Source organism: Pseudopodoces humilis, chromosome 3 (assembly GCF_049639895.1).
Source record: "Pseudopodoces humilis isolate 2021_Gansu_Grassland_sample_001 chromosome 3, ASM4963989v1, whole genome shotgun sequence".
Lineage (NCBI taxonomy): Eukaryota > Metazoa > Chordata > Aves > Passeriformes > Paridae > Pseudopodoces > Pseudopodoces humilis.
Window position 1 is genome coordinate 111,268,316 of NC_142202.1, and position 26,783 is coordinate 111,295,098.

At 46.0% G+C, this 26,783-nt stretch overlaps 1 protein-coding gene across 2 annotated transcripts in view; it reads left to right on the forward strand.

Moving 5' to 3' along the window:
- XKR6 (XK related 6) overlaps positions 1-26,783 on the forward strand; it is a 166,241-nt gene that overhangs the window by 21,779 nt on the left and 117,679 nt on the right. Inside the window, exon 2 of one of the 2 annotated variants that reach the window (XR_001331854.2) lies at positions 25,933-26,047. The exons of the other annotated variant lie outside the window; for it this stretch is intronic. The gene's annotated coding sequence lies outside the window, so the exon portion shown is untranslated. The remainder of the gene's footprint in view (positions 1-25,932; positions 26,048-26,783) is intronic. 2 annotated transcript variants of the gene reach the window in all.

Genomic DNA, 26,783 nt, shown 5'->3' on the forward strand with positions numbered 1-26,783 from the left:
CATTTCAGCTTTACTTGAAGCTGCCATGACTCTTAAATAAACCATTGAGCACTCTGCTCACAGCCTAAACCACTGGAGATGTATTTAAAGCCATAAACCCTGTTGCTGCACTTGTATTTTTGTTTTAAGTCCTGTTTGTGCAAGGCTGGTAATTTACACAGGGTTTTACAAACACAGATAAGACACTTTCCCTGCCAGCATAACTCATTCTTAGAGGTCTGGGCTTCCTGAATTAATGCTTTGTCCAGGTATTAGGGCATCCCTTCCTTTCCTTGTGTATCCCGTGTGCAATCCTTGTGCCAGAGCCTTTTTGTGGACAGACATTCCTTCACCCAAGGGAGTTCTCATTCCCAGCTGGGCACTGGGCTCTGTATTTTGGGAGTAAATTTTGGGGTGGAATGTTCAACACCCAGGGTTGTGGGAGCAAACCCAGGCTTTTATTAATCTGCAACTCCTTATGTTCACACATAAATAGTACCTGAGTGTAACAAACGCTGGTTAAGACATTGTACGTTTAATAATGACATTTCTTGGCATTTCCTCCTCAGTTTGGGAAGGATCCTCCTTATGTTGGAGGCACGGGGAGTTCAGAGCATTGTAGGTTTCATCTCCATGCCAGTGGATGAGGGATGGAGCTGAGGATTTCCTCTTGCTGGAGATTGCTGGTGGTGTGAAGCACTTCAGCTTGAAAAGCCTGAGTGTTTCCTGCAGAAGAGTGTTGTGTTCTCCTGGTGCCAAATGGGTCAAAATCTCTGCCGTGGTGGTGGCAAACTGTGGAGCTGGCAGAGGAAGGAATAAATCAGGGAACGTTCTGGGGAGATGATCGTTAACCAGCATTCATGTGTAAAACGGCGTCTAGACATTCAAACACTGCTAATAGCCTTTGATTAACCATTTTTGTTTTGTTCTTGCTCAGTGTGTTAATCACTGTGATTAAAATGCTTAGCCACCATGGAGCTAGGCGTTGGATAAATTAGGAAGTAGGCAAATCCAAACAGATGGGGCAGGGAAAATTAGTGTCTCTGGCAGGGCCAGTGTTAGACAAGGCAGGGCCAAGGAAGATTTAGGGGGAGACCCTAAATAATCTAAGAAAAGCAAATTTACATTTGCAGTGGGCCTGCCAGATCTACTCACCCTGCTGCTCCTGTAAAGCTTTGTTTCCTCAAACCTTTTTTCTCTGCTTCTGGAGCTCACCTGGCCTGTGTGGTCCCAGGATGCTACAGCCAGTTTTGGAATCCGCTCTCTCCTTTGGACAAGGACATCCCAGCATCCTTGTGGGGTGGGTCCTGTGTCCCCTGCTGCAAATCCTTGCAGACAGGACTTGAGAGAAGGATCAGCCACTCAATTCTGGCTCAAAACTGGTCCAGTTTCTGCTTTTTGGGGGTTTTTTCCCCCTTTTTTAATAGAAGTGGCAAAGGAATGTTGGTGATGTTTAACCCCTCCACCACCAAACGTGTGGGCACCATCCTTCAGTAGCACAATGATTACTTTAAACTGCTGGGATTAGAGCTAAATCCTTGTCTGCTGCAGATTTTCAAGGAAGAATGGAAAGGGTGGGAAAGGCAATTTGTAAGATCAGGAGCCCTCTTAGGTGTTGAGATGCATCAAAATTAGCATGCAGTCATGTCATCTGTAAAGAGAAATCATAGATAAAACAGGTGAGCACTGGGGTTTCTCTGTGGTAGGTTTGGACAAAGTTGGAATTACCTGAAGCAGGGATCATCCATGATGGGGGGACCACACTCACAGCCCTGTCTGTTCTTCCTTCTCCTTAATCTTGTTTTCTGTGTAACTTGTTTTCTGGTAGAGCTGTGGGGAAAAAAAAAAAATAAAAAATTAAATGGATAGTTTTGGTGACAGCAGGTTTTGGCCTATTATGTGCTAGGATCTGTAGCTAGGATTTCCAATTTCCCCTCTAATCAAAAGGCTTCCTAAACCTTTCAGAAGTGCTCTCCTGGGATGACTGCACTCACTGAAAGGCAAACTACTTTGTTTCTGCTGGTATCAGTCTCCTCAAAGGTACCTGAGGCACAGCACAGGCACCAGCCCAGTGCTGGGGATATCCAGTGCACAGCCCTTCCTTCTCCAAAGGCTCCAGCCCTGAGTACGTGACAATTCTGGAATATTACAGTGTGAAAAGTTGGGAAGTCTTGGAGTTTCCTCACTTATAAGAAATGCTGAATTTAATCTGAACTGGTGTTCAGGCACTGCCTGTGTGGGATTTTTCAGGTTAAGATTAATTTTGTTCTTGTATTTTTGTTGTGCCAGATGGATTTTTATTCATAATCATAAAATCACAAAATGGACAGAATCCGTGTCAGAAATCACGTTTAATGATTTCTGAGGGTACATTCCTTGCTCCTGGTACTATTTTAAGTCCTCTTTTAAGGTACTCTTTTAAGACCCCCAGGCAATACTAAAACTCCTTAAAAGTTAATTCTCTGATTGCTTGATTTTGGTAGTTTGGAATTTTTGCTTGTTTCTGCTTTTTTTTTTTTTTTTTTTTTTTTTTTTTTTAATTTTCCCATCCCCTCCATTTATTGCTTTCCCTCCTGTCCTTACATGATCATCCAGGGGAGGTTTAGGTTGGATATTAGGAAAAGGTTGTTCCCCCAGAGGGCGGTCAGGTGTGGAGCAGGCTCCCCAGGGAATGGTCATCACTCAAGAAATGTTTGGACAACGCTCTCAGCCTCAGGGTGGGATTGTTGGGGTGTCTGTGTAGGATCAGGAGTTGAACTCTATGATCCACATGGGTTCCTTCCAACTCAGCATATTTTATTATTCTACTTCTTATGTAATACTTCTGATTTCCTTCGTGACTAAGCACAGAAATTTTCAGCCTCATAAAAAACTTTGCTGTCTGTGCCTCCTTCCTTACACTGGCCTTACTTTCTTGTTTTCATCTCCTTTTCTTTTTTCCCCCTCGGGTCATAGGCCTATATGCAGGAAAGCACAGATAGGGCTAAGTAAAAATGTCTTTTATACCTGAAATACATAAGAAGCCCTTAGACTCAACACTGTCTAAATATACCTGAAATAGTTGGGCTTATTCAGCTCTCCTCTAAGGCGATTGAGACATGTGAGTCTCCAGCTGAGTGTGTTAAGCTCTGCAATGACCACACTTCCAAATATTTTATTTGCAGGGTGTTAAGGTTTTTTTTCAGCAAGTGCTCTATTGTTATTGCCAGGAAAATGCTGACATATATTTCATGTAGCACATCAGATGTGATCCAGACTCGCTTTGCAGAGCTGAGTAGCATTGCTACGGCCAATTGTTCGACACAGCATTTTGCTGCGTTTCCTGACATGCTTAATAAAGATATTTTCATGATTCTGGAGGCAGCCTGAATGCCATTAACTGCTGGCTTTCTGAGGAAGCACAAACACAGCTCCTAATGCCAGGCTCTGCAGGTTTGGCTCAGCAGCCATCAGGTACCACTCCAGAGCATGGGAAAAATGAAACAAAAATTAAATAAATGCTGGTTGGAATCACCTGAGCTGCTGCTTTCTTTCCTGCAGATTGATCTTTTCCATGGATTAGGGTAAGGCAGAGCTGGGGGCTGTTTTCTCAGGGATGGGGATGGAGGTGGTTGAATCTTTTGGCACACAGGAGACCTGGCAGAGGATCTAAGGAAAATGTCTCTGTCAGCTAGTGTCAGGGTCCCTGTGATATCCATGTGTTGTCTTGGCAGAGTCCAGAGCCTGTAGATGTGCTGACCTTGCAGCCAGAACAGGAATTTGTTATTCCAGTAGAGCTGGGCCTTGTCATCACGGGTTTATCTTGGGTTTAGTATTTTTTCACTCACAATCCACAGTGGAGGAAAGCAGGAAACCTGCAGAGGAGCTGTACCTGGAGGTAGATCCTAGAAGGAAGGAGCACCCCTCCTTATGAGGAAAGGCTGAAAGGATGGGGATTGGACATCCTGGAGAAGAGAAGGCTCTGGGGTGACCTTATTGACCCCTCAAGAGGGGGACCCCACAAGAAAGATGGACAGAGACTATTTACCACAGCCTGGAGGGACAGGACAAGGGAGAATGGTTTCAAAATCAAGGAGAATAGGTTTAGAATGGATATTGGGAAAAAAATCTTCCCTCTGATGGTGGGGAGGCCCTGGCACAGGGTGCCCAGAGAAGCTGTGTCTGCCCCTGGATCCCTGGAAGTGTCCAAGGCCAGGTTGGACGGGACTTGAAACAACCTGGGATAGTGGGAGGTGTCCCTGTCCATGGCAGGGGGTGGGGTGAGAGGATCTGTAAAGGTCCTTTCCAGTCCAAACCCTTGTATAATTCTGTGATTGATTTCTCTGGTACCTGGTTTTCTGTGTGGTTCTGATGTGCTGGGAGAAAATAGTCTGGTGATTGTATTTTAGGGATGGTGCTGATTGACACAGGGTGACTCAGGATGTCTCTGATCACATAGGAAAGTGCTGAACATCCCTGTGGGAAGGGAACAGGCTCACAGCACATCCCTTCCCACAGACACAGGATCTGTTTCTCAGGAACAACCAGTTTTTTCCAACTTTTGTGTTTTTCTGCTCTGCATGTAAAGCCAGGGAATTCTCACTAGAAAAAAAAACCCAAAAATGTTCGTGTTTAGCTTTTGCCACCCTAAAGACTGCAGGAGAGGAAAGAAGACTCTTCTCTCATGACAGAGGTGTCCTTTTTGGCAGTGTGAGCTTTAAAGAAAGCAGAAGTACAGGAGGAGGATGGAGGCCAAGAGGAGGAGGTGGGATCTTCCGTGATCTCTTCACAGATCCCAAGGATGCCCCAGTTTGGTGGAGAAACTGAAGCAGGGGGTGGCTGAGAGTTGATTTGCTGCTCTCCATGGATCTGAACAGCTTCTGAGTAGCTTAAAATAAACACTTGGAAGGTATATTCCTGAGGAGGTAAACAGTGAAGGAATCACAAGTTGAAGCGTGGGGAAGGATACATGACAGAACTGAGCCCAAGATTTGGGGCAGAGAGAGTGAGCTGGAATGGGAAAGTCCTGAAAGTGTCTGTACTGTGGCAGAGAAGCCAGAAGAAGAGGGTGTTGTGGTCAAGTGAAATAAAAAGATGTCTAAAGTGTGCCACTTTCATTGAGTTTTCCTCAAATTTTGCACAACAGGGTGGCTAAGAAGAAACAGTGGTTGTGTTTATGCTACTTTCTAAAAAAACTTTGGAAAAAACATGATTAGCTTTTTCCACAGTGATCTTCAGCTTCTTTTCCTGATGTCCTGAATTATGAAATCAGAGCATCTGAATAATGAAAAACCTAGCATAAAGCACTGGATAATTAGACTCTTTTGAATTTTAGATTTAGATTGAGTATTAGGAAAGAATTCTTCCCTTTGAGGGTGGGGAAACACTGGCAAAGGTTGCCCAGAGAAGCTGTGGCTGCTCCATCCCTGGAACTGTCCAAGGCCAGGTTGGACAGGGCTTGGAGCAGCCTGGGATAGGGGAATCCATGGCAGGGTTTGGAATGGGATGGGCTTTAAGGTCCTTTCCAACCCAAACCCTTCTGTGATTCTGTGAAATTATTTGATCCTTGTGTTGTGGTCTTCACGTGTGCAGGAGACAAACCTGCTGCTGTGCTAACTTCTGAATTTGACCCATTTCAAGCAGAGTTTTCAGTGCATATTTTTCAGAGCACAAATGGTTGCTGAGGCCCTGAAAACAGAGGGGAGAGAAAAACCTATTACAGGTCCAATGGAGTAAAAGCTCCAAGAGTCCACCAGTGAGTTTACCAGGATATACCAATTATTCCAGTAAACAAGGTGGGGATCAGTCACAGGTTGGACTCAGTGATCTCACAGTTCTTTTCCAACCTAAATGATTCTGTGATGATTTTTCACCGAGTTCATCACCCCTCTGCTCCTATCTCTGTCCATCTCCAATGTTTTGCAGGTAAATCTTCGGGAGAAGTGATGCCACGATCTGATGCCAGGGCTGTGTTTTTCCTCCTGCAGCTGCCGATCCCAGCCCAGACTCCAGCACTACGGGAGGGGGTGTGAGATCTCCACGTGTTCCCTGCATCTATGGGAGCTCCGTGTTGGCCTGGTTACGGAGATTTTGTTCGATTGTGTTGGTTTAACTCAGTGGGAGGTTATTTGAGAAGGAAATGAAAGGCTCAATGAACAGTGAATGCTTGAAGAGGTGTTAAGAGGAAATTCCAGGCGTCTAAGCTTTAGGTTCTATTGTTTTAGGGTTTTGTTAATTTTTTTTTTTTCCTGCCTTTTCAGCCAGCAGGGTTTTGAGCAGTGCAGGAGTAGGTCTGTAAGCACAGAGGATGGGATAACTCCTGCAGGAGTGAGAGAATCCCATGGAAGAGGAGTTTGTGCAGAGAGAACCTGGGAGTCACAACAGTTACAGAGAGGAGAGTAGGTACAGGAGATGTTTTTTATGATGAGGATGGTGAAACACCAACACCATGGGTGCCCCATCCCTGCAAAAATTCAAGGTCAGATTGGATGGAGCTCTGAGCAAGTTTATATCCCTGCCCATGGCAGGGTGGTTTGACACAGATATCTTTGAAGTTTCCTTCCAACCCAACCCATTCCATGGTTCTGTGGAGAGTTTTTACCTGCCTCAGTTGCTGCAGAGGATGATTTATGTCAAAACTGTTTGGTAGCGGGACAGGACTTTACAACAGGCAGCCTTGTTCTCGGCACTGGGAGAAGTTCTTCTATAAATCAGTTTTATCACCAAGAAGGGTTTCTGGAGGCCAGAATTCAGCAGGGAAGATCACAGCCTGGGCTGTCACATCCCTGACCTGTGCTGGAGAGGGGAGAGCTGCAGCCAGGTGGGGACAGCCAGGTGTTAAGAGAGTGTTCAGAGAGGTACATAACACTCTGTGTCACGATGTTGGGGACAAGCTCTTACACAGACAAATAATTAGGAAGCCTGGTCATCTTTAGTGAAAAAGGAAGAAGTTTTGTCCCTTTAGAACTCTTTGTGTCTTTCACTCTGCTTGTATTATTAATTAGCTGGACATTGGAACTATTTTGAATGTATTTTTCTAGGGAGTATTTATATGGCAAAAATCTGATTGCATAATGGACAAGTGTAAAGTACTACAGAAAAAGAAGACAAGATTGGCTGTTGTGAAATCCAAACTTTCCTGTTGAAAGTGATCATGTCAGAAGCCTCATAGCAGTGAAGTAACGAGAGGGAGATTTGATTGCTGAAACAAATGTAGTTTTTACAGTATTAAGACCTAGCCAAAACTTCCATTCTGAGGCAGTGAATTGCATTCTTATTAGACAACTGTGGTCTTCCCTGTTTTGCTACAGACACACAGACTTGTTACTATTTTGGCCAAGTAGATGCAATAATATCTCACCTACTTCTGACATGTAATTTCTGCCCAAGTTACAACAAAGCAGTTGCTTCCAAAACCTGTAATAATTATGGTTGCTGATTTTTGCATGCTTGGGATCAGTATACTGGAAGTAAGACTGGAGAGCTCCACTCTGCTTTAAAAGATTTGAGAACTATCTACACAGCGTGGCAGAGGCTGAAAGTGGAAGGCTTTGTTGGAGGAGGTGTTAAAATGAAGTGTTGACATCCTTCTCCAGATTTCATGCAGTTCACTTCTCAAAAACAGTCCCTTCTTAATTATCCCTCGGATTTATTCATCTTTCTCAAAGTTTTTTCGCATGATTAGTGAAAGGTGGTTGCATGTGCCTATCTTCTGTTCTCAGCAGGATGGAGGATTGCCCTTACACTGAGCATCCTTCTCTATCTCTCATATAATTCTCCAGTTTAACATTTCTGCCTGGCTACGTGTGGGTTTTACAATTAATATCACAGCTGAAGTATACTGGGAGATCAGATGATTTATAAAAAGGAGTATAAAAGTCTCATTTCATAAAAATAAATCCTGTGAAACCACATCTGTAACCTTTAAAGTGAGCAGGAGTACTTCTGGAGAGATGGATTCTGTGAAATCACACTGTTAAGAGACAGGGGAGTCTCTGTCTTGGCTCCAGGGCACTAAAACTCAGCCCCTGATCTTGCCATCAGCTAACAGAGAACCTGATGGGTCAAAAGCCAGCACGTAATTCTAAGCCCATGGTGTGACAGAGTTGAGCTGGGTTTAGTACAGGATTGTTTTAGTAGAGCCAGGGACTGAACTGATGCGCACAAATGGACCCTGAGGGTGGACATCGGTCCAGCATCTCATGACAGCTCTGAAGTTGTGACTGAGAACCCGAGGGAAGCAGCCAGACCATCTCCAGAGAAGGCAGACCCTGGTTCAGCTCTTCAGTGCTGGTCACACTGCAGTTTCCAGACAGGCTTTGGCACGGGAGCAGCATCACCTGAGACCAGCCTTCCTTTATTCGATGTTGGTGTGGCTGCCTCGGTCCTGCCCCCAGAGTTCCCAATCTGGGGCAAGCAGCAGTGAAAGAGGCCGGGGTACAACGGTGCTGCTTTGTCAGCAGAGCAGATTTGGGTGAGGTTCAGCCACAGCAGCTGTTCCAAGGCAGAGCAGGTGGGAAATACCAAACCTTGCATTGCTTGAGGAGAGATGTTCTTGCTCTGCTCACCCAGGAGTTTTCAAGAGGAATCACACAATGTCCTGAGCTGAAAGGGACCCACCAGGAGTCCAAGTCCTGGCCCTGCACGGACACCTTAACAGTCCCACCCGGTGCCTGAGAGCATTGTCCAAACACTCCTTGAGCTCTGGCAGCCTTGGGGCTCTTTGAAGTTGCAGAGAAGTCTTGGTGTGGTTTTATGATTCCAAATGGGTTAAAAAAGCTTTGTGCTTGAGCACGGGAGTAAGTCAGGAACAAATTGCTCCAGCTCCTCTTCCAGGCTGCAGGGCAGTTTCTGGAAATTGTTCTCCACAGAGGGAAGTGGAAGGAGTGGACTGGTCCTTTTGCCATCTCCTGAAGAGTTTTTGTCCCTTTCAAAGACAGCACATCTTCCAAGGTGGGTGACTGGTCTAATATTGTAGGGTCACCGGCAGGGACACCTTCCACTATCTCAGGTTGCTCCAAGCCCCATCCAACCTGGCCCTGGACACTTCCAGGGATGGGGAAGCCACAGCTTCTCTGGACAGCCTGTCCCAGGGCCTTATCACTCTCACAGGGAAGAATTTTTTCCTAAAATATCTAATCTAAACCTCCCCCCTCTCAGTTTGCTTATCTGATGGATTAATGTCCCAAGGAAATTTATCAAATATATGGAAGAGTGTTCCCATATCACCTTGTTTGTGATGTTATTTAGGTCAAGAGTTAATGTGAGCAATAATAGGAGGAGTTTTTAGGCCAAAGTGTTGAAAAGCATTGTTTTTACTGAGATCAGGGAAAAAAAAATGCAGGAGTTGAATAAATAGTTCTATGAAGAGAAAGAACGACCAGTAGAGCTTTCTAGTCTTGTGTGTTGGTACATTTTTGTTATTCCAGTAAAGTTCTCAGCTCAGGCCGGCTCACCAGCTGATGTCCAGGTTCTGCTGTTACTCTTGGATAGGGGATTCACAGCTGCACTTCTCCTCAGGAGACAAAAACCAAAGTGAGGCAGCTCTGTGCTGGTGACAGCATGAACATGCTCATTGAAAGCTTCATTTAATGTTTATAAACATCAGGGATGACAGAAATGTTGTAACTTCAGCATTTAGCAATTTTTTTAAATTTTTTTTTTAAATGCAGTTAAGGCACTTTGAGGCTGCTGAAACAGCAAAGCAAACATTTGTAAGTTTGTAGGAAATCTGTGTCACGCTTCTCAAGTCTATAGCTGTGGGTAGGAGGAGAAGTGTCAACTTATCTCCAGGAACTAAAACATCCCGATTGTATCACATGGAATCAACCTCTCAGATTCATTCCTGCACGGAGAAACCCAGTCACATAAAATCGGCCAGTTTTGAAGATGGACTTTGAAGCTTTGTGACCACTGGCATTTGTGTCAAGCCAGGGTTATTTACAGGCTGCTGTGAAGGGGTTTAACTAATCACTGGCAGCATTGTCCAGTTTTTCATGCTTGGAGAGAAGAGCTATCAAAGCCCTGAGTTTTGAGCGGGATCAAAGAGGTTTTTCACTTTGAGGCATCGTGCTATGACCTTTGCTAGAGGCACAAGGCAGTGGGTTCATTTGGTGTTCAATATGCAAAAAAAAGCAATATTCAGGAGGTAGAAGCAGAGTCTGGCTACAAGGGTGGAGGTTTAAACATCATCCAGGCATGTTGGGTTTGTGTTAGGAAAGCCAGAACTCACCTACAGTTGATGCTTGCAAGGGGATATCAAGAAGAGCAAGGTGTTTTTAAAGGTTGTGTGGCACCTGGGGATGTGGTCTGGTGGTGGGATTGGCAGTGCTGGGGGAATGGTTGGACTTGATAATCTTGGAAGGCTTTTCCAGCCTAAATGATTCCATGATCCTCTACTCGTGTGCCTTGGCCTCTGCCATGAGCAGGGATCAAAGGGGTTTGAGACAGAGGAACATCAGCAGTGGGTAAGGGTGGGGTCAGGGATTATCTGCAGATCCGTGAGACCTGATGGGTTCCACTGGGTGCCAAGAGGTGGCTGGTGTCAAAGCAAGGCTGCTCTGAAAATTCATGGAGATGATGGGAAAATGCTAAATATTGCCCCTGTCTTCCTAAGGACAATCCAAGGAACTACAGGGCAGTCAGCTCCATTTTGACCCCTGAAGGAATTGTGGGGTGAGTCCTCTTGAACTAATTTCTAGGCATGTGCAGGGAAAGAAAGAGTTCCCTGGGAGTAAAGCTGAACCCTGCTGGCTGCCCCCTCCTGTCAGGGAGTTGTGCAGAACCAAAGGTCCCTCCTGAGCCTCCTTTTCTCCAGGCTGAGCCCCTTTCCCAGCTCCCTCAGCCTCTCCTGGTGCTCCAGCCCCTTCCCCAGCTCCATTCCCAGAAAAGGGAAACCACCAGCAGCTCAGGCTCTTTAAATAGGAGCCCAGCCACAAGAAAGAAGTGACCTGACGCCCTTTGCTGGTCATACACAAAATCCCACATCCAGTTTTGTACCTCACAAGAATTTCTCTGAACCTGAGAGGATTCACCATCAGGCCAACAGTGTGGGGTGTTTGGACACAAAAAGCATTTATATATGCTGCAATATATTTTCAATAAGATCTTTATTGCGGTGACAGAAAATGAGGTAGACAAGGTGTCTTGGTGTATCATGATGTTGTCGTGAGTGGTTCACTTGCAGGGTGCAAAGCCAGAGTAAGAACTGAGCCCATAGACAGCTCTCCCTTCCCAAAGTGATCCGAGGGGATTTTTGGCTGTGGAGTTCAGGCTGAGAACAAGAAGCATGTGTTCTCCCCGAGCTGAGCTGGCTCTGTTGGCAAAACTGTTACCAAACATCTCACAAAACTACAGAGTGGGTTGAACTTCCCAGGTTTTACATTTATAAGGAAAAGCAGTCAAGTATTTTTTTTTTTTTTCCCCACCAGCAACAGATTGCACCGAATCTGAATTAGGTGGCTGCCATCTGCTTTCACACAGGCTTGGAAAACAGGCCAGCCCTCCTCAGCATGGGTGGGGAGGGTGCTGGGGAGTGTTTACAACTCTTTGTTTACAGGATTTGGGATTAATGTGCTGTTTTCTTTTTCTGAGACAGAGTAAAATTGAATTAGGCTTTGAGCGAAACACTGAGCGCCGCTCGCTTTCAGCAGCGCGGTGTAATTTAGAAAAATGAGCTGCTCAAATCATTCTCTACCAAAACATTCTGACCTCACCCAATTCAGTTTGGTAGCATCAGTTTTGACAACTTTTCTGCTTTCAGTGCACTGAACTGACTCAGGTGATACTTTCTGGAGTCTCAGTGGTGAAGCAGAACCCCTCAGAATTTTGGGAGAAAAAGGATAATAAAGTTTTATGGACTGTTAGGTTGGATAACTGTGATTTTCAGAGTAGGATGTCCGTGTCATAATCCCTAGAAGCATTCTAAAAGTGTGTGGATGTGTCAGTTGAGGACATGGTTCAGTGGTGAACATGGTGGTGGTGCTGGGTTGGTGTTGGTTGGACATGGTGATCTCAGAGGTCTTTTCCAGCCAGGCTCTGTGATTTTATGATTCTGTGACTCGGACATCCCAGAGTTAATAAATCACAGGGTTACTTGACCTTGCACCCCTGTCAGGGCAGCTTGTGTTTAAGCCATGCAGGTACATCTTCCAATTTTAGTCTTATTTAAAAAAGTGACAGCGTGGAAAAACGATATTAACACTGAAGTCAGGGTCAGCCAGGTCCTGGAACAAACACCTTTGGGAACACACCGGGGCTCGTGCCAGGCTTCTCCTGCCCTGGTGTCCCACATCCCTGGCTGCCCCTCATTCTTGGGCTTCTGGGGGTGATGCTGAGCTGCCAGGGGTGAATTTTTGGGTGGTGACCCCATCAGTGCAGATAGCTGAAGCTGTCACTCTGTGTGTGCAGAGTGCCTTGGGAAGCCAAGGGAAAAACAAACCTGAATTCCAGTGGTGTGACCCACAATGGATAAGGATACTCCTGTAAGGAGCAGTTCCCTGCCTGGTTATTCCACTTGACTTGGCTGATTTAACCAATTTCCCCTGATTTCATACACAGGGGCTTGGCTTAAGCTTTTCTCAGCTGCGGGGATGAATCAAAGAGCTCCATGGCAGCAGGTGGGCTGGAGAGAGATCTTGATACCAGTGGAGGTGCAGACACAGTGAACGGAATTTTTGGATGGTTCATTTATTGGGCATTTCCGTGCCTGGTTTTAGTGTCTGACGTGACACTGCAGTTTCCAGGTGCTGTTCAGAGGAGAGCTGAGCAGCTCCAGCACACACTGAAAGCACCATTTGCACAAGGCACAAGACTACAGAACATCTGTATGTGGGTTTACTTTAGTTTTTATCTTGAAATCTTCAGCTGGATCAGCCTTTCCACTACAGCTCATTTATGCTGCTGTTGGAGAAGTATAATTTATTCTCATATTTGCACTGCCAGGGTGGTTTTAAGTGGGAAGTGAGATTCAGACCTTCAATTTTCTGGTGGTTTCTTTGTGTTTTGATGACAGATGAACAGCTGGATGCAGTAGCCTTTAACCAAGCCCCAGAGCATCCCTTCATTGCTGTTAATTCACAGCAGAGCCTGCGAGACCTGTTGCAAATAAGTCATGGGAGGATAAAGCAAAGCAAAGCTTGTTGTGTCTCAGAGCTGCTTTGTTCTTTCATTTGATAATTATGGTTTTGGTTTTAATTATTTAAGCTGTTGTATTCTGCGTTGTGTCACCCTGGGTTTGTGCACTGGTGTGGGTGGGACAGCTCAGGAACAGAGAGAGGGAACACACTCAGATTTACTTGTGTGACCTTTGGGCACGGAGCAGGGTTGATAAATCTCTGCTGACAAGCACAGAGGCATCACCACTTAGAATTTGCAAATGTGGAACAGCAGCAATTAGGGAAGAGTGAGTTTGTACTGCCAGAGCTGGGAATTTATTTAAGGGAAGATGGATTCGGTGTGAGCTGTTGATGAAGAACGTTTTGTTTTTGCCTGGTTCCTGAAAAGCACTTTTTAATAAATTGCTGATCTTTGGAGACCTGTAAGAAATACCACGGATTGCCTTTTATCAGCCTATAATGTGCTTTCATCACTCCAGAGAAGGATGTGAGAGTGATACTGAGTTGGTCCCTGGAGAAAGGCAGGAGACACTGCTGAACAGCTCTGGAGTTACAGCTGCAGCGAGTCTGTGTTGAAATGGAGCTTAAATTTCCTCGTTAGCACAAATATCTCTCTAACCTTATCACCAAAGTGCTGCTGCTCGTTTCTCACACACAGAATTACTCTTCTGTAATGCTACAAGTAATTTACCTCAGTAATACTGAGTCAAAAACAACTCCTGTCTCAGCTGTTATGATTTATTGCTTCTTGAGGCTCTTAAGATTGAAATGGCTTTTCCAGCCTTGAAACTCTAAAATGCCTAAATATTATACTCTGCATTTACTGCAAGGCAAAATCTGTGTGGATTTGATGGCATTGAGATAATCAAGATGAGATGCTGGATGGCCATTTTGCAAACATTTTCTGAGAATAACATCAAAAAGTACCAGCTGTTAAAAGTGCTGTAACACTGCTGTATTTCTTGGAATCACAGAATGGTTTGGGTTGGAAGGGACCTTAAAACTTACTTTGTTCCAACCTCCTGCCATGGGCAGGGACACCTTCCACTGTCCCAGGGTGTTCCGAGCCCCTGCCAGCACACCCTGTGACCTGCCAGCTCAGGGGTTCACCACTCTGCACCCATATTTTATTTTAACATTTTAGTTTCTATGGCTGAATGGAGCTGAATTGGAGTTTGCCTCCAAGGCCAGTTTGTTCCCCTTCTCCTTCCAGTGCACAGCTAGCAGGGTTTAAAAACTGCTGACGTTGTTTTAAGGGCTGATTTTTGGGTTGGGCCTTTCGTAAGGGCAGCAGGGAGAGGATATTGTTGGAAATCAGGGGAAGGGGAACAGAAGGGTTGCTGTGGCTCCAGACTGGAGGGAAGGGTGCTCCACTGCTGGAGAGTAACACTCACTTGGAGGTGCTTCTGCCCCTCCTGCAGAGGCACTCCAGCTCACTCCAGCAGCGCTCCAGCTCCCTGGATGCGGGATATTATTGGGGAAAAAAAATGGGAGGGTCTTTGTAACAGGGCTGGGGGCAAAAGTCATGGAATCAGAGAATGGTTTGGGTTGGAGGGGACCTTAGGGATCATCACATTCCCACCCCCTGCCATGGGCAGGGACACCTTCCACCATCCCAGGCTGCTCCAAGCCCTGTCCAGCCTGGCCTTGGGCACTTCCAGGGGTCCAGGGACAGCCACAGCTTCTCTGGGCACCCTGTGCCAGGGCCTCCCCACCCTCCCAGGGAACGATTCCTTCCCAATATCCCATTTAACCCTGCCATCTTTCAGCTTGAAACCATTTTCCCTTGTCCTGTCCCTCCATCCTTTGTCCCCAGTCCCTCTCCAGCTCTCCTGGAGCCCCTTTGGGCACTGGAAGGGGCTCTGAGCTCTCCCTGGATCCTTTTCTTCTCCAAGTGAACACCCCCAGCTCTCCCAGCCTGTCACAGAGGAACTCCAGCCCTCCGAAGTGACTTGCTTAAATGGTCACTGAAACACCCAGTATGCTGGGGGATAAAATGAATGGCAGAACTTTTTTTAAAAATTGCAGGGGAACCACAGAGGAGCTTATTCTATTCCCATGTGGTCACACCTCAGCGGGGATTTATTTTTTCCGCCCAGGTGTAAAAGCAGGAGTTGTGTGAGCACTGATCATTTAGGTGAGCGCATTACAAACACTCCCCTAATTTAGCACATGCTGAAATAGCCCAGGCCAGTTAAATGCATGGTATTGCTGAGAATCTTTATGTTTGAGCACACTGCAAAAGCAGTGGGTTCTCTTGTTGAAGAGCCTCAACAAAGGAGGGCAGTTATGTGCTCAGAGTCGCTCCAAGCAGCGAACACAAAAATACCTCGGAGCAGCAGTGAATGGCGTGCCTGGGAAAAGCAGGGCAAGTGCTCTGCCTTTGTGGTCTGGAGCCCTGTCCTCACCAGGTCATGTCAGGCAAGAGCTGCTGGCGCAGGGAGAACCTCCAGGACAGCTTTTTAGAAGAGCACAAAGTGAAAAATGAATGAGGAGAATGATTCACCCGGCTCTCCCTGGCAAGCAGGACCAGGGCCCTCTGCGTGAGGACAGAGGCGGGTTTGGGTTTGATTTTGGCAACCACGAAAAGGTAAAACAGCATCTGGTTTGTGGTTTTGGAGGTCAAAGCCAGCGTGCCTGAGTGTGACTCCACTCCTCATCCCACAGCATGCAGGCTCTGCTTGTGTTCTCATGGGGGATTTCCCTGCATCCCACACGAAACTTGAATATTCTGAGACCCTGGACCGCTTCCATCCCTTGGCATCGTAACATTGCAACAAGCACCAATTTTCTTGTTTCTCTCCCGTGCAATTGAAGAGTCGAAATCTGTGATGAATATATTAACATTCATTGAATTATAGAACAGATATTTAGCATTTTTCCTGAAGGATCCTAAAATGCTTTGCAGACACTTTCATGTATCACTACACAAATGCAGCTGCTTTTGCTGCATGCTTAGATTTAATTTGAGATGAAGGAAGAGAATTTGCTCTCTTATATCACGGAATTGCAGAATGGTTTGGGTTGGAAGGGACCTTGAAGCTCATCTCATTCCAAACCCTGCCACGGGCAGGGAACTTTCCACTGTCCCAGGTTGCTCCAAGCCTTGTCCAGCCTGGCCTTGGACACTTCCAGGGATCCAGGGGCAGCCAGTTTCTCTGGGAAACCTATACCAGGCCCTCACCATGCTCACAATGAAAAATTTTTTCCTAATATCCCATTCTAAACCTATACTCTGCACAGTGCTTTTTACAGGACTACACATGATGAGTATGAGCAGAGAATTTTGTTGCATAAACCCAGATTACAAGTGCATCCAATGCCCCTCTAACACTTCTGGTGGCCTCAGGCTGAGAGGTGAGCTTTGCTGAATCCACAGTCTGGCTGCACCATTGGAATTTGGAGGTGCAAGACCAAATCCACATATCTTTTCGGACCACCTGGGTGCCCCACCATGCAGTCCTATGGGTTTGCATCCTCCTTTTCTCCTGAAATGAAAAACCCTCCAAATATTCAGGGTAAAAGATGATGAAGTATCTATTTTGAGGCTCATGAAGGCAGGGGAATTGGGTGTGGCTGCTTCCCCCACTCTCACAGCTCTTTCTCACTCCTGAGCCAAGATTCATTTCCATGAGAAAAATTAATTTCCCTGTGCTCTTCCCTCATGGAAAATGGGGTTGTGAAGGGTCCCTGTAGCTCAGTTCTCCTGGAAAGCTCCTGCCTTCCTTCTCCTCTTCCCACTGCTGCTCCTGTTGCCCCAGCCCTGAGCAGGGATTGTTAATCAAGGCCATAATCAGCCTCTTGCAGGTCTGTTGTTTTCCAGACTGGTGCTCCCTGCTTTCCACTTCCTGTGATATTTTTTTCCTGTCTCTAGCAAAGCTGCATCCATTTGAAAGCTCCTGTTCCATCTTCCCCTTTCTTTAAGATGTATTTGTGCATTTTTTTTCCTCTTTTGTAATCAAAACAATCTCTAAGCCCTGCCAGGATCAAGATCTCTCTGGGTGATTTCAAATGCACTGTGAGAAAGATCTGGACCTGAAGAGACCTAACTTGTAAAATGCACTCAGTGAAAACCCTTCAAATTCAAAAGCTGCTTCCAATGTCCATGTTGGATGTTAAAGAGGCTGGATTCCAGCCTGGAAAGGGTCAAACACCACTTTTAGAGTGTTGGAGCAGCTGAAGTTGTTCTTAGTCCACAGACAGCAGGAGAGTGGTAACATCTGGAGAGTCTGGCATGGATTGCCCAGAGGAGCTGCAGCTGCCCCTGGATCCCTGGAAGTGTCCAAGGCCAGGCTGGGTGGGGCTTGGAGCATCCTGGGATAGTGGGAGGTGTCCCTGCCCATGGCAGGAGGTGGCACTCGATCTTTAAGATCCCTTCCAACCCAATCCATTCTATCATTCCATGATTGGTGGCAGAGTGAGCTCCAGAATGCAGTTAAAGGTGGCTGAGACTTCAAAATATCTGAGGCATAAGGGGAAAAATCAAGTTTGTGATACCCCAGGAGGTTTGGGATAACCCTGAAGTTTTCTGATGGATACCTGTGTCTCCTGCAGCTCCTATGGAATGATAACAGAGAGAGAGGAGATAACAGGGAGGAGAAGAAGAAGGCCATAAAGTAATTGGACCATGGTACCATCACCTTCCACCTCTAGGCAAATCATTCACTAATTTTTAGCTTCAAATGTCACTTACTTTGCAGCCTGCTGCACTTCATGAAAGCCGCTGTTGAGCAATCCCAGTTTTCTTCACAGCTCCCAAATTTTGTAAACACTGTCAGTACAAAAGGCAAAGCTACTGGAAAGGTTTCTTCCCAAAGTGACTGTGGGAGTTAATTAACATTTAATGACTTGGCTTCACTTCATTTGGGCTGATCTTGTCCGAGTGTGAGACAGGGGGCAGATCCTGATGGGGTGGTGCTGATGTGTCACTTGAGAACAGAAATGTGGCCCCAATGTCCTGGGATATGGTGACTTTCACGATGGTTTTAACTGTTCACAACCCTCACTGAGCTTTTTTGGGGACAGTTTGGACACTTTCATGTCACCATTTCATTGAAGAGCATTGTAATTATTAACATCCAGTTCTGATACCTAAAGGAAGAGTTCCTTTGAGGCTGGAATTTGTGTATTGGAGACAGATGGGTGAACTGCTGAAGATAATCAGAGGTCAGCTGGTTAAGCCTTATTTTTTGAATAGCCTTGTTGGGGTTAGAGAGTGCTTTCTTAAAGCGTATTTACTGCATAATCTGTGCAGATGAGTGTAAGAGAGCCTTTGAAGGAATTAGTGAAATTCAGCTGAGACTGCTTTGCATTCAGGCAGTTGAGAGCTGCTGAAAAACCCAAATGGCTGAAGGATCCTCCTCTGGTGACCCTAAAAACACATTTAAACCTCCTTTTCCACCTGCCAGCCTGATCTGTGACCTCACCATGGCCTGACAAAGTGGAGTTCTTGTGAAATGTGCTTCAGCTTTTAAGAGGGGCTAGTTAAGATCACTTTTGCTCCAGAAGAATGATAGGAAAATGCTGACACTCCTCATTTTTTGAAGGAAAAATCCATATGCCACAGCCTTGTGTGAACAAATGTGGTGTCTGGACCGGATGGACAGAGTTAGCTGGGCAGTGATGAGTCTGCTGACAGGAAGAATCTGCATCAAAATGTGAAGTGATGGAAGGTGGAGAAATCATGCTGGAAAAATAGCAATTTATTGGGAGTGTTCCCACAGCTAATGCTGGGATCGTCATCCTCTCAATGTGCCGGTGACATGGAGTTCAGTGTCCCAGCAGGGCAGCACTTCCAGTCTGTCTGTCTGTCTGTCTGGAAGACCCTGAGGCATCTCTGACAGAGCCACAGAGGCGCTGATTTACTCCTTACCTCTTCTGGGTAGGAGCAAGTGGCAAATTAATCGGGGCTTGCTGCAGTAGCTTGTGCTGCACTGAGGAAAATCTTCCTTCAGAAAAAGGTTTCAGGTTTTTAGGTGTCAGGACAGGCTTAGAAGGAGCAATTTCAGCAGGTGCTGGTGCCTCTGAGGTGGTGTGGGAGAAGGGTTTTTTTCATTCCTCACCCATGGAATAATTGTAAAACTTAAAGAAGAATTTAAACCATTTGGGACAGCTGTGTGGATCTGTGGAAGGGGTTGAATCATGTCCTGAAGAAAGCAAATGGACAGGAAGGATTTAACTCAGCTTTCCTCTAAAGGTGATGCTGCCAGAGGTGCTCAGAAGTGGCGGATGCAGCAGGATCTGCTGGAAGCAGGCAGACCTGCACAGCAGCTGTCCCGTGGCTCAGGGTGAGGCTGCACAGTTGTCCCCATTGCTGGCTCCACAGCAAATCTGACATCCTGCTGCTGTTTATTTTCCCAGCATAAAAACATAAAATATCCCATGAAGACAGGCTGGGAGCACTCGGGGTGTTCAGTCTGAGAATGATCCAAGGAGACCTCAGAGACCCTTCCAGGGCCTAAAGGAGCTTCAAGAGAACTGGAGAGGGACCTGGGACAAGGGATGGAGAGACAGGACACAGGGAATGGCTTAAACTGAAAGAGAGTAGATTTAGATTAGAGATTTTAGGAAGGAATTCTTGGCTGTGAGGGTGGTGAGGCCCTGGCACAGGGTGCCCAGAGAAGCTGTGGCTGCCCCTGGATCCCTGGAAGTGTCCAAGGCTGGGTTGGAGCAACCTGGGCTAGTGGAAGGTGTCCCTGCCCATGGCAGGGGTGGAATGGGATGGTCTTTAAGGCCCCTTCCTATCCAAACCATTCTGTGATTCCGTGATTCCAGATGTGACAGGAGTGCTGTAGCCACCACTTCATTAACATTCACATCTGTTTTAACTTCCAAGGGTGGTGTCCCTGCTGAGCACTCCCAGAAAGTTTCAGGAAGCAGAAGCAGAGGCTTTGTGCACGGCCAGAGAAGATGAAGCACTCTGCATCCATCATCTCTGCACATTGGCTCGGGGTTTCTGGGCCATTTGTGGCCCTGCTAGTTTTCCCCTGCCAGATTTAAATTCCAGCCTCTGGAGCAGTGGATAATCCAGCCTGTGCACAGAGTTACACGGTCAGGAGGAAACCAGAGCTGCCAGCAGGATTTCAGCAGTTTTTAGCCATGGATCCTCCAACCTTAGAGTGTTGTCCTGTTGCAGGAGGTGTTCCTGTTTTCCCTGACATCCTCCACTGCTGGCTCGTTCCAGGGACAGGTTTGTAGGGCATTCCTGTTCTGACAGGGCATCCTGAAAAGCTGTGTTTCCCTCTGTGTTCTCAGGATCTCCTTATTCTGAATCCTCATAATATGAGTGACCAAAAAACGACACAAACCCTAAGTGCTGCTTTGTGTTTACTGTTTGTTATCCTGAAATTCCTTGCTGGGGTACTGCTGCTGGATCCCACTCTGAAAAATGCTCTAATGCCAACAGTGAGCAGCTAACTTTGTCCTTTGTAAATTTAATTTAGACTTTCAAAGGGCTCTCCCATGACCTCACGAGTTTAGGGGAAGCTCTGTGAGTGTTTTCCCTGTCACTGTTCCCAACTCAGGTTTATCAGCAATCTTTCCCAGATTTTCCATAAAAGCACTGATGCCCTAGTGTATAATACTCAAGTTAAATCCAGCTATATTAATGTCTTATCTGATTTCTCATGCTCAATTTTGCTACCTAGAAGAGAACAGGATGACCTCCCTCTAAAAGGAGTATTCATGGCATGAGAAGGGAGTACAGATTACACTTTAATTTTAACTTCTGGAGCACCAATCTCTGCTCATGGAATTGGTCTGTTACTGCTCCCCAGGGCACTCTGTGAACTTGTAATGGAGCCCCTGGACATAAATAAATGCTTTAAGCAGTTTAGCTGAAAGTATGGATCCTCACCTTTCTCCTTTTCCCTCCTCTGTCTCTGTTCCTGCCTCCTGCCTGGCACTGCAGTGATTTGAAGGGGTTTGTATCTTATTTCCACGTGGCTGCCTTGGAGATCTTTTCAACCAACTTCCCTCTGGACTCTCTACAAACATTAAAAGATGTTTGAAATTACTCAACCTCAACGGTGCTTGAAATTGAGCCGTGTTCTGTTGTGTCAACAAAGTGCTGCAAGTGCTGAGGGTAGAGGGTGGAATAAAGGTTTCCAGTTCTGGTGCTGCTGCCCACAAAATTCTCTTATTAAGTGATGTTTCCCCACCTGGGAGCTCAGATGTGCTGCTCTGGTTGCTTATTTGTCCATCTTCCTTTATTTTATTTAGATTCTATAATCATTGAACAGGTTGAAACAGTTCTGCTGCAGGACTTCCACCTCCTGCCATGGCCATGTCCTGCCATGGACACCTTCTGCTATCCCAGGTTGCTCCAAGCCCTGTCCAGCCTGGCCTTGGACACTTCCAAGGATCCAGGGGCAGCCACAGCTTCTCTGGGCACCTCTGCCAGGGCCTCAGCACCCTCACAGGGAGAATTTCCTCCTAATGTCCCATCTAAATCTCTCTTCCTTCTCCCCCTTTGTCCCATCACTTATCAGCCCATTTAAAAAGTCACTCTCTTCATCCTTCCCTGCTTGTTTTGTGTGCTTGGATCTACTCAGAAACTGCTTGGGGAAGAATTAAGGGCTTTGTGGGTTATTGCAAATTTGTGATATTACTTGGAGTCTGAATAATTTCACAGTGCCCTACTTGGCAGTGCTGTGTTCTTTATTAGAGCAGAACGTTTCAGAGGTGGAAGAGTATTTCCTCTTCCTCACACTTGTGTTGCACATGAAATACATGGAACAGGAGCAGTGAAGTGTTATTTGTCCAGTTTTGGTCCCAGATGATGTCGTCCATGAGCCTCTGCTCTGCAGCCAGGCTGGGAGAGCTGGGAATGTCCAGCCTGGAGAGGAGAAGTCTCCAGGGGGACCTCAGAGACCCTGCCAGGGCCTAAAGGGGCTCCAGGAGAGCTGGAGAGGGACTGGGGACAAGGGATGGAGGGACAGGACACAGGGAATGGCTTCCCACTGCCAGAGGGCAGGGATGGATGGGATATTGGGAAGGAATTGTTGGCTGGGAGGGTGGTGAGGCCCTGGCACAGGTTGCCCAGAGAAGCTGTGGCTGCCCCTGGATCCCTGGAAGTGTCCAAGGCCAGGTTGGACAGGGCTTGGAGCAGCCGTGTCTGTTGAGTTGTTTCCCTTCCCATGGCAGGGATTTGGAGATGGTATCTAAGTTCCCTTCCATCCCAGACCATGCTGTGTTCCTGGTGTCAAATGGAAAACCTTCATTTTGGCAACGCTGCATTTCAGTGGGTGCAGCACAGGCTCTGTGTCTGTTCTGGCTCAGGGCTTCCTCATTCCTGCAGCAGCTTTGATATTTTGCAGTAAATTCCTGGTCACAGCCCCCTGTCATCTGGTGTCTGAGGGCGTCCTTTAAGCAGAGGTGAGGACTGAGTTTATTTTTCAGTTCAGAGAGTGTCTGAACTCAGTGAGCAACGTGCTCTGCTGGTGCTGGATCAGACAAAAAAAATTCTTTCTCCACTGGTCCCACCTGCCAGGGAAAGCAGCAAATTTCCCTCTGTCTGAGGTCAAAATAAGCAAAATATTTCAAGCAACTGTGATTCCATGGCCAAGTCCTATCATAGCATGGGAGCTGCAGATTCCATAGGGGGAGGTTTTGTTGTCTTCCATTTGGGATATCCCAGGAGCAATGCTGTGAGTGCCAGACCTAACAAAGCCTGGTGTCCTGTGGCTTCTGTCTCACAGTCAGCTGCTCTGGGACCCAGGGGGGAATTGCAGAGAATTGATGGAAGCTTTGTGTGCCATTTAAAGGGCTTTTTACTGTGCAGATCCTTTGGTGCCTGAGAAGGAAGAGGTTCACACTTCCTTTTTTCCCCAAGGATGAGCGTAGAGGAGGATCCACCACCCCCATTCAGCATCAGGGTGAACTTTTGAGGGATTTTGGGCCTTTTTGTTCCATAGGAATTCGGGGTCTAGAGAGGAAGTTCTATGAGGAGCAGCTGAGGGAGCTGGGGGGCTCAGTCTAGAGAAAAGGAGGCTTGGGGGGATTTTCTTGCAGACGGAGGAGACCCCCCCCAAAAGGTTCCTGTTTCTCCTACCACTTTTTGGAGAGAGGAGATAGACTGGAAATCCCAGAGGATGTGTGGATGTGGGAAGCTGAATGAAAGGGATGTCTTAGGAGGACTGAAAAAAAGTGGGAGACTTCAAGTGAGGACGTGGGAAGGAATGCTGGCTTGGCTTTGTGAGGAGGTTGTAAGTCTTAAATATTTGAGTTCCCAGAAGATGTTTGAGGCTAAAATAAAAAGGGAAAAGAACAGTATGGCAAGTACCTGGTACCACTGGCTTCTGAGCACATGCCCAGTGTCCCAGGGGAGATGATTCCTGCTGAAAGGGGGGAAGTTTGCAAAAGCTTTGGAAGCAGTAAAAAAAATGCATTGAAATGTTTGTCAAAGGGCAGCAAGAGTCACTCCTCAAACAATTGCAGGGATTCGGGAGAAACTTCCAAATGCAGCTTTGAAGAGTCACCAGAAGTGTTTAGGAGAGCAAGTGACTGACCCTGGAGATTTGGGCATATAAAATGTTTGTGCTCCAGACTCCAGATGGAGATTCCTACACAGGGGTCCGTTTGCATCTCTGCGTATTTTGAAAATTATCCATAATTTTCAATAATTATCAAAATGATTTTCTATGTGTCTGTCACTGTCTAAAAACGGGATGTAAGGAGCTTGAGGAGCTTAGGTACCTTTTGCCATGTGACAGTGTCGTTCCTGGTATGTGAGGATTGAGGAATCACGGAATATCCTGAGTTCAGAGGGATCCATCAGGATCATTGATCCAGCCCCTGGCCCTGCACAGGCACCCCAGCAATCCCACCTGGGCATCCCTGAGAGCGTTGTCCAAACTCTCCTGGAGCTCCTTGGGGCTGTGACCATTCCCTGGGGAGCTGTTCCAGTGTCTACCCTCCCTCTGAGGGGAGAGGGGAAGCTCAGTGGTACCCACAGCTGTAACTTCGTGGTTTCCAAAGAGCTTTGAACACTCCCAGCTGCTGAGCTCCCTCTCTCCCTGTGCCATCCCTGCTTGGAACGTGGCTTTCATCTGAAGTATTCATTAAGATGGGGAATTATTTGCATATTATTAGCATTATTACATGGAAATAAAGCTGCTGCTGGTTCTTCCCTCCCTCCATGTATCTTTCATCACCCGCCTTTATAAGGCTCTGAATCCTGTTTGTTGTGTGACAAACTGGGCTGATAAATCTCGTTACTCACTTCAATGGCTGGGAGACTCACTGCACATTACTGAATTTGGTGAATTATGTAATAAATGCATAATTAAAATTAAACCCAGAGCCTCTCGTGGAACCTCAGAAAATGCTGTTCATGATGAATTATAGAGAAACGTACATGGGTATTAAAATTTAAGCCTAATTATTTGGATTTATTTTTAATCAATATTTAATACGCTACCTATAAGTTCCTGCAGACCCACAGCAAATCTGTTGTTGTGGCTTTGCTGGAAAGCACAGAAAGTGTCTGTGCATGGGTAGAGTGAGGTGTTTGTTTTCATGGGGCTTCATATCTTAATATTTGATTACAGAAAGGAAAACTCCCCTGAGCACCACGTGCTCGAAAATTTTTTCAGCCACAGGAAATGTCTCTGAGGAGTTGGGTTTTTCCCAAGTCTTTCCCTACTTGATCACCTTTGAATATTGCCCGGAGAAGCTGTGGCTGCCCCATCCCTGGAATTATTCAAGGCCAGGGTGGATGGGATTTGGAACAACCTGGGATTATGGAAGGTGTCCCTGCCTGTCCTTCCTGTGGCAGGGAGTCAGAACAAAATGACCTTTAAGGTCTCTTCCAGCCCAAACCATTCTGTGATTGTGGTTTACTGGAGGAGAATCACAATAATATGAAGTAATTTACTCAAATAAAGCATTGCTTGGTTGGTCACTCATCAAATTGATATTAAAATAAACTGAAAATCTTTCCCCCAGTGAATTTCTGCCCTCTTAGTTCTTACTTAAAGGCGGCCGCTGTCAGGTTTAAACTTGAGATGTGCTAAAAACTTCCTCTCTCTGTGCTTAAAATGGGTTTTAGAGATATTTTCTTTGGAAAGAGAAGTGATGTTTTTCAGGCAAACAGCCTGCAAGTTTAATTTTGAAAGGTTTGTCTCTTAAGTAGCAAATTGAATAGAAGGGATTTGATTCCCCTAAATCCCCAATTCTAGAGAAAGCAGCTTGAGATCTCAGTAAGAGAATTAACACATGGGTTAAACTTACAATAAGAAGCAGGACTTGGAAAATGCCTATTCAGATGCCGTTAAGGAAATAATAGGATTAGTTCTTGTCGTGTCAGTGTGGATTCCTCAGACTGGGGGCTGTGCTGACACACAGCCGGGCTGTGTCGCTGGTCTGGCCGTGAAATTGGGGACAATGACAATAAAGATGACTCTTCTAGGAGACAAATTCCTTTGAATGTTTAAGCCTGTGCTTGTGTACATACACAGGGCAGGTAATTCGGGATGACAAAGGAGCCCCTAATAATCCCCCTCCCTCCCCAGATGTGCTGTTTGTGGTTGAGGTGATGGTAATTGCAGCAGGGTAAGTGGTGAAAAAAGTCAGGAATACACCATCAGTTCCTGTAAGAAGATTGATGTTCATTGCTATCATCTGTTGTAAACACAATGTGGTTTTTTACCTGTTATTTTCATCCCTTTATTCCAATGTATATATATTTTAATGTATATACATTATACCCATCGTTTAAGATAAAGCACTTTTGTCCTTTGTTTATATTTATTTATTTGTTTTCACGGTTCATTACAATTCAGAGCCCTGCAAAAAAGCATTATTTTCATTCTATTGTGTTTTCCATTCCATAATCATCCATGTGTGTCTTTGTTTTTAGCTTAAACCAAAGAGAACGAAGCATTAAGGCAGAATTGGGGTTATTTGACATCACCTGATTCCATCATAGAAGGAGCTGTAGGAGACCAGCGCTCTGGAAAACTTCCAACAAAATGGTAATGAGTCAAAGAAAGGTTTCTGTTGTGCTCTTCTCTTCTTGTCTTCAGACACAACTTCTGCTGCTTTGCAAAGCTCCTCTTTCCTTTTCCGTGAGGTTTCCTCTTGGAACTAGTCCTGGGTATCCCATAATTCCCCCAAAAATGCTTTGGGAGCAGAGGGGAGTTTAGGCAGCATTGTACAAAGACAAAAATTACGTGAGGAGTTGTGGCTGTCCTGGAAGTGTCCAAGGCCAGGTTGGATGGGGCTTGGAGCAGCCTGGGATCATGGAAGGTGTCCCTGTCCATGGCAGGGGCTGGAACTGGATCATCTTTAGTGTCCCTTCCAACCCAAACCCTTCCCTGATTCTATGATTTTGTGATTCTATGATTCCATAGCTAAGAATGAAATAAAGTTTTGTGTTGACAGGTAATTGGCAAATGTACCAAATTTCTCAGTAAATTATCACCATAAAATTTATATATAATAACAATAATATGATAATATAATAATAAAATAATTCCATGAGTGGAGGAAACAAGGTGGGCACATTCTCAGGCTGATATTTCCCTGAGGAAAAAAAAAAAAAAAGCCAAACAGCTTTACAGCTTGGTCTCTGACAGAGAGTATTTGCTGTGTTTTGGCACAGGATTTATTTAGGGGGTGTGTATGAAGCTTGGAGAGAGCTCTCTGCACATTTTGCAGTGGCAGCCGCTGACGCTGCCTCGAGTTGCAGCCAAGGCTGGGCTGGTTTCA